The sequence below is a fragment of the Gobio gobio genome (assembly GCF_949357685.1).
Source record: "Gobio gobio genome assembly, chromosome: 3".
In the NCBI taxonomy this organism is placed as follows: domain Eukaryota; kingdom Metazoa; phylum Chordata; class Actinopteri; order Cypriniformes; family Gobionidae; genus Gobio; species Gobio gobio.
In genome coordinates, this window is record NC_137099.1 from 43,901,537 (window position 1) to 43,914,762 (window position 13,226).

General features: G+C 39.4%; 1 protein-coding gene across 6 annotated transcripts in view; it reads right to left on the bottom strand.

The window, feature by feature from the left end:
• htt (huntingtin) overlaps positions 1-13,226 on the bottom strand; it is a 112,950-nt gene that overhangs the window by 75,527 nt on the left and 24,197 nt on the right. The gene's annotated exons all lie outside the window — the stretch shown is intronic.

The following is a 13,226-nucleotide window of genomic DNA, read 5'->3' on the forward strand; positions in this document are numbered from 1 at the left end:
TTGTCCTGATACTGTACTTCAAAATGTAACATTTGTAAAAATTGCCACAGAATAAAGTAATTGTTCAAGATCTATTGGTAACTCATAAAAATAATGTCATATTTGCATAAACTGTCACTACCGTATATATCCCGACACTAGCACATTAAGATAAGCTATGAAAAAAATCATGTTCCTCTGCCTCTTTCTGGTTAAATAATGTTTATAATAATTGTTAATATAGCATGCTATATTAACTATTCCAGGTTATTTATGCATAGCATAAATAATAGTTAGTAGAGCATGCTATGCCACTTTCATCAAAACCTATTACAAAGCTATAGCAATCTCATGTAATTTCGTCTTTTCGAAAAAAAAGTTGCTCTAACTGTTCGTTACAAGCAGCATTTGCCGTCAGGCAGGTAACGATAGCTAACATAAACATATTTTTGCTAGCCTACCTGCTGCAAACTTACACTTTTTTTGTACAAGACAAGTAGAGCTATTTTATCCAGTGTAATTTATCACATACCACTATCTTGTTTTTTCTTATCCTCCTCTTCCTTTCTCTATTTTCTTTTCTGGCTTCCTGAAGCATAAAATTCCGCTTCAAATCCGAAGATTTTGTATTTTGCCGCAGCAGAGATCGCGTGGTTGGCTGACTGCTGTCAGCGACTTCTGAAAGGGGCCCCTTAAGGGGGATCCCGATAACAGTGTCATTGCACTTTACTGCATTGACTATCAATGGGGCGCTCACACAGTTTGTCGTTTCATTTTATTCTTAACCTGTCGCTGTCTTGGGGCCCCAGGCCAGCTCGAGGCCCCAAGCAATTGCTTGGTTTGCCTGCCTTGTCGCGACGGGCCTGCACACACACACACACACACACACACACACACACACACACACACACACACACACACACACACACACACACACACACACACACACACACACACACACACACACACACACACACACACACACACACACACACACACACACACACACACACAGAAAGAGAGTTTAAAAAATAACACAACACTGCCACCCTTTAGTGAGGGGAGGGCAGACAGAGAATAAATATTCAGAAGAAATATATTAAATAAAATAAATATATTGATCTGAAAAATAGTATGATTATTTTAAAGCTATTTGGTTACATTTTAATAAAACATTGTTTTAGTATGTTTTTAAACACACACACATACACGTTGTAATACCAGTGTAATACCCATGTCATTATACAAATTTGTGTCCTCATAAATCACAAACAAGAGAGAGAGAGAGAGAGAGAGAGAGAGAGAAACAAGTTTTTTTTTATCCTGCTTCAAAACTAATACAATGCTGCCATCTTGTGTTCATTGAGGGGAGAGCAGCAGACACAGAGAATTTCTGTTCCCCTTTTTTGTCCTTATTTAATCCCTTGCCATGGAAACACCGTTTGAGATATCCAATATCCGTTCACATTTTAGCATCTTCAGTATCTTTGTTTCATGTTGACCGAGTTTGGTGGAGATTGAATAAATCGCCTACAAGGAGAACGTAAAAACTCAGACCCCGATTTAACCAAAAATTTACCTTCAAACCAAAATATCTGACTTCCTGTTGGTCGGAGCTAATGACTGTAAATTAGAAAGTTGTCCGGCTCGATGAGGTCAATATATATACTGAGTTTGGTGATTGTAGATGAAACGAAGCCCTTCACTTTTGTCAAAAGGTGGCGCTAGAGAGCCCCTCATCCCCGCCCGTTTCTGAGGCTTTGCCCATGTGTACTGACTAACATCTCTGATGTGTGTGTTGAGTTTCAAGCAGTTTCAAGCAATTTCAAGCATGCTAAGAGCCTCAGAACAGCCAAAAGATTATTAAACTTTGACACGTTGCCATGGCAACAGTATTTGAAATTTCAGGAATCCATTTCATACGTCTCTATCTGTCATGTTTTCACATTATACTGATGAAGTTTGAAGTAAATGGGGTGAAAATAAGATGGTGATTCAAAGCATTTTTGAAAGTGACACACTTCCTGCTGCCAGTTGGTGGCGCTATAACTTTGACTCACAAAAGTCATATCCATGTGATCGGCCTCTTACAACGAACACACAGCTGAAGTTTCATCCAAATCAGTCAATGTTTGCTGACGTTATAACACACTTCCTGTTTCCCTTTTCTCGCCATAAATTCGTTGCTTCGCCACGGCCAAACCGTTTGAGATATCAAAAATCCGCTCGCAATTTAGCATCCTGGATATGTTCTCCTCATGCTGACCGAGTTTGGCGATGATCGAAACAATGGCCTCGGAGGAGTATATTAAATTCCAGAGCATGGGTTTTCCGAACAACCGATTATAGCTCACTTCCTGTTGGGCTGACGCATAACTATGAGCACGAAAGTTGTTTGGCCCGATGAGGTCTATATGTGTACCGAGTTTCATACATGTACGTGCAAGTGTGTTTGATATATGGACCAAGTTTTCAGACCCCACTTAAGGGGGCGCTGTCGAGCCCCCCTGCCACGCCCGGGTACCAGCTTCAGCCCGGCTCTGATGGCCGCGCATTCCGATGCCTGTGCGAAGTTTCAAGAGTTTTCGAGCATGTTAAGTGCCCCAAAAGTACCCGAGAAGTCGAAAAACAAAAAAAAAAACAAAAAAAAAAAAAAAACAAAGAATAATCTGAGGAAGAACAATAGGGCTCTGCGCCCTTTCAGGGCTTGGGCCCTAATAATCCTAAGGAAAACAATAGGGCTCTGCGCCCTTTCAGGCTTGAGCCCTAATTAAAGCTGCGAGCAGCGATGACGGGCCCAAGCCGGTGGCACCGCCACCCCGGTGGCATCAGTTTAACTGTGCACGGCAGGCAATATGCATTTAAAATGGGAAAACATAAAAGGACTATGTCAAAGTCATCTGAATTCACCACATTAACTGCAGCAGTTGGTGCTGCTATGACCACAAACCACAACAGCCACATCTATGAGATCAATTAAATTTATATGAATTTCATGTCAGATTATGTCAAAGGTCAAATTGGAATGAGTTCAGAATACCATTCGAATGCTGATGTTGTTTTATTCTAACACTTCTCTTCATGTGTTTTTGAGCTACCTTAGCTACCGTTTGTGCACCAATCTTATGCACCATAAAACATGCTTTCATTTCAATATGGGTGGTCCAATAAATTTCTTTTAATAAAAAATGTATAAATGGAGCCAAATCACAGAAACTGCAAAGATGATTTTAATATCAGTGTCAGGTAAGAGTAAGATGCGTGTCTACATTTTATGGAAGTTTATTATAAATAGCCACTTTTATAAAATCATGTGAAATTTATGTTTTAATACATTTATATTATATCAGTAAATAATTAATTAAAAGACATGTGCATCATACGTGATCTTGGCAAACACATCACATGACGTTTTTATTTCAAGTGATAGTTATTTGTGATAGCCTATATGAAAGGGTTAAATTATGATCAAGAGAGAAAGTCACACACACACACACACACACACACACACACACACACACACACACACACAAACACAATGATAGAGTGAGAGTGAGGGGGAGGGTAAGGACTGAGAGAAAGGCACACACACAAACTCACAGGGTGAGAGAGAGACCCCCACACACACACACACACACACACACACACACACACACAGATAGAGAGGGGGAAGGGGAAAGACAGGCAGATGGCATTCCATAGACTTAATGGTTTGTATACTGTACAAACTGTACATTCTATCCCCCTACACTACCCCTAAGCCTACATATCGCACACACACACACACACACACACACACACACACACACACACACACACACACACACACACACACACACACACACACACACACACACACACACACACACACACACACACACACACACACACACACACACACACACACACACACACACTACCCCTAAACCTACCATCACAGAAAACATTCTGCATTTTTACATTTTTATTAAAAAATTGTTTAATATGCTGTTAAAGCTATTTTGATTTACGGGGACACATGAAATGTCTTCATAAACCATGATTATGTTGTAATAAACACCCCTCCACCTATATATGTTATATATATATTATGTTATATATACCATGATTATATCCCAAAATAATAAATGTTATATTTACCCATGGCCTTCCCTGTTATACAGAAATGTAATAGTTATCAAACCTTCCTTAACTGCATAAATAATAAATGAAATATAGATGAATCATCATTAAAGCTACAATTTTCTCTGTTGCCGTTGTTCTTTGATGAACATTAATGACAGGCATCATCAGTGCTCCTGTCACTTTAAGAACAACCGCGGATCTCACGCGCGGTCCCGCGCATCTCATTTCCTCACAACTCTTTAAAGTTCATTTAAGACGTTATTTAACTAATTTAAGACTCTAATATGAGAATACTCAAAATCCTCTGTGTTATTGTTTGTTCAAGAGCAAAAGAGAACTCGATGTGAGCAGGAAACTGACGCGAGTCTATCTATGCGTCGAGTGTGTGTGTGTGTGTGTGTGTGTGTGTGTGTGTGTCAGTGTCCCTTGATTAGCTGACATGAGACGCATCCACACAGATAGGACACTGACAGACACACACACACACACACACACACACACACACACACACACACACACACACACACACACACACACACACACACACACACACACACACACACAGCATACCGCAGCATAGCCATACAGTTTAAGTTCACCCACACTTTATATTAATAAAAAGGTTTACAGTGCAAATACTGTTGTTGCAAATACTGTGCATAAAATTTGAAAACATTTGCAAAAAACACCACTGTATCATTAAATTTTTTTTAAACCTTTAAGTAACCATTTTTTAAACATCTATAAACATTACATTTACATAGATAGACGGACCAGATATTCCTAACACTTTGGGAATACTTAAGGGTTACTAGTTGTTTTGTAAACTGTCTATAAACATTATCTGGATGGTTATTGTAAAGTTGCAACCGATGACTATAATACCTTGTTAAATAGTTAATAAACAGTACCAGTAAAACATGTGAACAGTACCAGTAAAACATGTGGGTTGTCCTGATACTGTACTTCAAAATGTAATAGTGTAAAAATTGCCACAGAATAAAGTAATTGTTCAAGATCTATTGGTAACTCATAAAAATAATGTCATATTTGCATAAACTGTCACTACCGTATATATCCCGACACTAGCACATTAAGATAAGCTATGAAAAAAATCATGTTCCTCTGCCTCTTTCTGGTTAAATAATGTTTATAATAATTGTTAATATAGCAAGCTATATTAACTATTCCAGGTTATTTATGCATAGCATAAATAATAGTTAGTAGAGCATGCTATGCCACTTTCATCAAAACATATTACAAAGCTATAGCAATCTCATGTCATTCCGTCTGTTCGAAAAAAAAGTTGCACTAACTGTTCGTTACAAGCAGCATTTGCCGTCAGGCAGGTAACGATAGCTAACATAAACATATTTTTGCTAGCCTACCTGCTGCAAACTTACACTTTTTTTGTACAAGACAAGTAGAGCTATTTTATCCAGTGTAATTTATCACATACCACTATCTTGTTTTTTCTTATCCTCCTCTTCCTTTCTCTTTTTTCTTTTCTGGCTTCCTGAAGCATAAAATTCCGCTTAAAATCCGAAGATTTTGTATTTTGCCGCAGCAGAGATCGCGTGGTTGGCTGGCTGCTGTCAGCGACTACTGAGAGGGGGCTTTTTAAGGGGGATCCCGATAACAGTGTCATTGCACTTTACTGCATTGACTATCAATGGGGCGCTCACACGGTTTGTCGTTTCATTTTATTCTTAACCTGTCGCTGTCTTGGGGCCCCAGGCCAGCTCGGGGCCCCAAGCAATTGCTTGGTTTGCCTGCCTTGTCGCGACGGGCCTGCACACACACACACACACACACACACACACACACACACACACACACACACACACACACACACACACACACACACACACACACACACACACACACACACACACACACACACACACACACACACACACACACACACACACACACACACACACACACACACACACACACACACACACACACAGAAAGAGAGTTTAAAAAATAACACAACACTGCCACCCTTTAGTGAGGGGAGGGCAGACAGAGAATAAATATTCAGAAGAAATATATTAAATAAAATAAATATATTGATCTGAAAAATAGTATGATTATTTTAAAGCTATTTGGTTACATTTTAATAAAACATTGTTTTAGTATGTTTTTAAACACACACACATACACGTTGTAATACCAGTGTAATACCCATGTCATTATACAAATTTGTGTCCTCATAAATCACATAAACAAGAGAGAGAGAGAGAGAGAGAGAGAGAGAGAAACAAGTTTTTTTTTTATCCTGCTTCAAAACTAATACAATGCTGCCATCTTGTGTTCATTGAGGGGAGAGCAGCACAGACAGATACAGAATTGATTATTTAAAAAAATATTTAAAATAAATATATATATTCATCTGAAAAATAGTATAGTCATTTTAAATTAATCTAAGTTCAATTACCAAACATACAATCTTAATTTAATTTAAATCAAAATATTATTTTACAAGATATGAGACAATTTCTGTTCCCCTTTTTTTGTCCTTATTTAATCCCTCGCCATGGCAACACCGTTTGAGATATCCAATATTCGTTCGCATTTTAGCATCTTCCGTATCTTTGTTTCATGTTGACCGAGTTTGGTGGAGATTGAATAAATCGCCTACGAGGAGAACGTAAAAACTCAGACCCTGAATTACATAAATATTCACCTTCAAACCAAAATATCTGACTTCCTGTTGGTCGGAGCTAATGACTGTAAATTAGAAAGTTGTCCGGCTCGAAGAGAACAATATATGTACCGAGTTTGGTGACTGAAGATAAAACTAACCCCCCCACTTTTGTCAAAAGGTGGCGCTAGAGAGGCCCTCATCCCCGCCCATTTCTGATGCTTTGCCAATGTGTACTGACTGACATCTCTGATGTGTGTGTTGAGTTTCAAGCAGTTTCAAGCAATTTCAAGCATGCTAAGAGTCTCAAAACAGCCAAAAGATTATTAAACTTTGACACGTTGCCATGGCAACAGTATTTGAAATTTCAGGAATCCATTTCATACGTCTCTATCTGTCATGTTTTCACAGTATACTGATGAAGTTTGAAGTAAATGGGGTGAAAATAAGATGGTGATTCAAAGCATTTTTGAAAGTGACACACTTCCTGCTGCCAGTTGGTGGCGCTATAACTTTGACTCACAAAAGTCATATCCATGTGATCGGCCTCTTACAACGAACACACAGCTGAAGTTTCATCCAAATCAGTCAATGTTTGCTGACGTTATAACACACTTCCTGTTTCCCTTTTCTCGCCATAAATTCGTTGCTTCGCCACGGCCAAACCATTTGAGATATCAAAAATCCGCTCGCAATTTAGCATCCTGGATATGTTCTCTTCATGCTGACCGAGTTTGGCAATGATCGAAACAATGGCCTCGGAGGAGTATATTAAATTCCAGAGCATGCGTTTTCCGAACAACCCATAATAGCTCACTTCCTGTAGGGCTGACGCATAACTTAGAGCACGAAAGTTGTTCGGCCTGATGAGGTCTATATGTGTACCGAGTTTCATACATGTACGTGCAAGTGTGTTTGATATATGGACCAAGTTTTCAGACCCCACTTTAGGGGGCGCTGTCGAGCCCCCCTGCCACGCCCGGGTACCAGCTTCAGCCCGGCTCTGATGGCCGCGCATTCCGACGCCTGTGCGAAGTTTCAAGAGTTTTCGAGCATGTTAAGTGCCCCAAAAGTACCCGAGAAGTCGAAAAAAAAAATAAAAAAAAAAAAAATAAAAAAAACAAAGAATAATCCTTAGGGGAACAATAGGGCTCTGCGCCCTTTGGGCTTGGGCCCTAATAATAATAATAAGAAACAAAGGAAGAACAATAGGGCTCTGCGCCCTTTGGGCTTGGGCCCTAATAATAATAATAATTAAAGCTGCGAGCAGCGATGACGGGCCCAAGCCGGTGGCACCGCCACGCCGGTGGCATCAGCTTAACTGTGCACGGCAGGCAATATGCATTTAAACAGGATAATTTTTTTAAATCGCTCGAATATGTCACATTTACCGCAGCAGCTGGTGCCACTATCACCACAAGCCACACCCATGATGTCATTTAAATGTAGATGATTTTTAATGTCATGGGATGAAATAGATCTCTTTCAAATATGTGAAAAGTTATCTTTTCCTGCTCAAAATGTTATAAGTCCAGAAGGCCAGTATTTAATTCAAGGTATTTGTATAGTTCTTTTTTTACTTATTCACAAGTGATAGTTATTTGTGATAGTCTATGATATGAAAGGGGTAAATTATCATCATCAAGAGAGAAAGGCACACACACAAACTCACAGGGTGAGAGAGAGACCCCACACACACACACACCCAGGGTGAGCCTGAGAGTGAGGGGGGAGGGGAAGGACTGAGAGAGAGGCACTCTGCACATTGAACAAGATTCACAAGATTTTAACAACAAAAATAAATAAAATCTAAATGGTGGGAGAAAGTTTTTTTTACTTCACTCTCCGAAAACATTATTTTGAATATATTTGAAATCACAGATGTTGGGTGATGAGAATTGTAACTCAAATATAATTTACAAAAACTAGTCCTGTCTGAATAGTGATATGTCAGTGAGATCAGCTCGGGGCGCGCACACCGTCTATGGGTGATGTCACGTATTTTGCGAAATGCGCAGTTAGGTGATGTGTCGCCCTCCACACGTTGCGAAACAGACTCCGAAATGGGGAAATGTAAATTTGCGGACTCCTGGTTGGAGTAGGATGAGTTTAAACAATGACCGCAGGGTTTTTCTATGGTTTTTCCTGCATAGCAGCCGCCTCCGTCACATTTCGTGCCACCTCCGTCTGTCGACAAAACTCAAGACAGGCAGTCACTTGCTCAGATTAGGCATGTCGTGGTAATTAAATAATCATCAGAAATATATATTGTCACATGATCTTTCAGCAATCATTATTAGTATTTTATGATTTGCTAGTACAAAGTCATCTAAAGCCATTCCATAGCTGAATGTCTTTCCTCCGCTGTAGCTGTCCATCATTCTCCGTTCAGCATTCAAACTGCGCGTCGTGTTTGGTTACAGTCAGTCAGCTGCTCGGTAAAGCTCACTCCAAGATGATATATTCCCGTTATAATACTTGATATGCAGATAAAATAATTTATCTTCCTGGAGTTTATCTAGCGGTTTCTGAACGATGTTGTGCTCCCTACCCGGGTGACAACACAAGGCATCACACGCACAATAACCGGAATTTAAAACTGTGAAGAAACCGACCGATATACATAGTAGACTAGGATTTGCGCGCTCAACGCTCATCGTCTCTTTATGCCGTGAACTTTTTAATGTGCACTCGCGCTGCACTGCGCCCTCTGACTCCATGTTGCTTTAAGCGCATCATTCTGCACCCGGGATGCGCATAAGCACATTGTGCCGCGCTCATATATATTTTCATAGTTTTGTGCACTTAAAGATGATTAAAAAAAATCTTGTTCTCACGTATCTATCATATATTTGTTGCCCCTTTACAGAGCTGCACATTACGTTTACAATAAACTATAAATCTTGAAATGTTATATTATTTGTGTAGGCCCATATAATTATTTACATTCATATATAAATTAAATATAAATTGTTTTTTTTATAAATGTATTTAATAAGAACACAAAGTAATTTGTACCTTTTCATTAACATTTTTAGATTTTATAAAATTAGTCCAGAGATGTTTTTTCAAGAATTACTTTTTGTAATTGCAAATTTTTTTAACTATCCACTCCCCTAATTTAATATATATTTTTGTTATAGCTTATGATTATATATTTTTATTTTATTGCTCAACAGTAGTTCTCATCGCCGATGAGGTCTTTAAATATTTTGAGAAGGTCTTAAAAAAGTCTTAAAAAGGTATTAAAATTTACTTCAGGATTCCTGCATATACCCTGCATATGCATCATACGTGATCTTGGCAAACACAGCACATGACGTTTTTATTTAAAATTAGAAAGTTTTAAATTAGTTAAATTAGATTAGTTAAATTAGAAAGTTGTCCGGCTCGAAGAGAACAATATATGTACGGGGACACATGAAATGTCTACAAATGTATGTCCTCAAAATTAACAGAAGCACGCACACACACACACACACACACACACACACACACACACACACACACACACACACACACACACACACACACACACACACACACACACACACACACACACACACACACACACACACACACACACACACACACACACACACACACACACACACACACACACACACACACACACACACACACACACACACACACACACACACACACACACACACACACACACACACACAGAGAGAGAGAGAGAGAGAGAGAGAGAGAGAGAGAGAGAGAGAGAGAGAGAGAGAAACAAGGTTTTTTTTATCCTGCTTCAAAACTAAGACACTGCTGCCATCGTGTGTTCATTGAGGGAAGGGCAGCACACATTCCCCTTTTTTGTCCTTATTTAATCCCTCGGCATGGCAACACCGTTTGAGATATCCAAAATCCGTTCGCATTTTAGCATCTTCCGTATCTTTGTTTCATGTTGACCGAGTTTGGTGGAGATTTAATAAATCGCCTACGAGGAGAACGTAAAAACTCAGAGCCTGAATTATACCAATATTCACGTTCAAACCAAAATATCTGACTTCCTGTTGGTCGGAGCTAATGACTGTAAATTAGAAAGTTGTCCGGCTCGATGAGGTCAATATATATACTGAGTTTGGTGATTGTAGATGAAACGAAGCCCTTCACTTTTGTCAAAAGGTGGAGCTATAGAGCCCCTCATCCCCACCCGTTTCTGAGGCTTTGTCCATGTGTACTGACTGACATCTCTGATGTGTGTGTTGAGTTTCAAGCAGTTTCAAGCAATTTCAAGCATGCTAAGAGCCTCAGAACAACACTGCTACCTTTTAGTGAGGGGAGGGCAGACAGAGAATAAATATTCAGAAGAAATATATTAAATAAAATAAATATATTGATCTGAAAAATAGTATGATTATTTTAAAGCTATTTGGTTACATTTTAATAAAACATTGTTTTAGTATGTTTTTAAACACACACACATACACGTTGTAATACCAGTGTAATACCCATGTCATTATACAAATTTGTGTCCTCATAAATCACAAACAAGAGAGAGAGAGAGAGAGAGAGAGAGAGAGAGAGAGAAACAAGTTTTTTTTTATCCTGCTTCAAAACTAATACAATGCTGCCATCTTGTGTTCATTGAGGGGAGAGCAGCAGACATAGAATTTCTGTTCCCCTTTTTTGTCCTTATTTAATTCCTTGCCATGGAAACACCGTTTGAGATATCCAATATCCGTTCACATTTTAGCATCTTCAGTATCTTTGTTTCATGTTGACCGAGTTTGGTGGAGATTGAATAAATCGCCTACGAGGAGAACGTAAAAACTCAGACCCCGATTTAACCAAAAGTTCACCTTCAAACCAAAATATCTGACTTCCTGTTGGTCGGAGCTAATGACTGTAAATTAGAAAGTTGTCCGGCTCGATGAGGTCAATATATATACTGAGTTTGGTGATTGTAGATGAAACGAAGCCCTTCACTTTTGTCAAAAGGTGGCGCTAGAGAGCCCCTCATCCCCGCCCGTTTCTGAGGCTTTGCCCATGTGTACTGACTAACATCTCTGATGTGTGTGTTGAGTTTCAAGCAGTTTCAAGCAATTTCAAGCATGCTAAGAGCCTCAGAACAGCCAAAAGATTATTAAACTTTGACACGTTGCCATGGCAACAGTATTTGAAATTTCAGGAATCCATTTCATACGTCTCTATCTGTCATGTTTTCACATTATACTGATGAAGTTTGAAATAAATCTGGTGAAAATAAGATGGTGATTCAAAGCATTTTTGAAAGTGACACACTTCCTGCTGCCAGTTGGTGGCGCTATAACTTTGACTCACAAAAGTCATATCCATGTGATCGGCCTCTTACAACGAACACACAGCTGAAGTTTCATCCAAACCAGTCAATGTTTGCACAAGTTAAAACACACTTCCTGTTTCCCTTTTCTCGCCATAAATTCGTTGCATCGCCACGGCCAGACTTTTCGAGATATCAAAAATCCGCTCGCAATTTAGCATCCTGGATATGTTCACTTAATGCTGACCGAGTTTGGCAATGATCGAAACAATGGCCTCGGAGGAGTATATTAAATTCCAGAGCATGCGTTTTCCGAACAACCCATAATAGCTCACTTCCTGTAGGGCTGACGCATAACTTAGAGCACGAAAGTTGTTTGGCCCGATGAGGTCTATATGTGTACCAAGTTTCATACATGTACGTGCAAGTGTGTTTGATATATAGACCAAGTTTTCAGACCCCACTTTAGGGGGCGCTGTCGAGCCCCCCTGCCACGCCCGGGTACCAGCTTCAGCCCGGCTCTGATGGCCGCGCATTCCGACGCCCGTGCGAAGTTTCAAGAGTTTTCGAGCATGTTAAGTGCCCCAAAAGTACCCGAGAAGTCGAAAAAAAAAAAAAAAAAAAAAAAAAAAACAAAGAATAATCTGAGGAAGAACAATAGGGCTCTGCGCCCTTTCAGGGCTTGGGCCCTAATAATAATAATAATAATCATCATACGCTGTTTGTTAATTGGTCAGAGGAGAACTGGCACCGCAACTGAGCCTGGTTTCTCCCAAGGTTTCTCCATTTTCTCCATTAGGTCACCTAATGGGGTTTTGGTTTCCTTGCCACTGTTGCCTCTGGCTTGGCGTGCTCAGTTGGGGACACTCAGTTTTTCAACTAAACATTGAAATAAATGAATAAACTAAATTAACCATATAAACTAAATTACTGATCTAATTATTGATCTAAAGCCCACACTGTCACTGTATGATAATTGAAATGAACTGATGACATCAGCGTTTTCTCCAGAATGGCTATACAGCTGGATAAAATTATGCTGCATTATTTTCCAGTTTAACACTGTAAAGCTGCTTTGAAACAATCTACATTATTAAAAGCGCTATATAAATAAAGTTGACTTGACTTGACTTGTGTGTGTGTGTGTGTGTCGCAGCGCGTAGGCTATAAGAAGAACGGCAATTAACTTACTGTATAAACTGTGTAAAACAT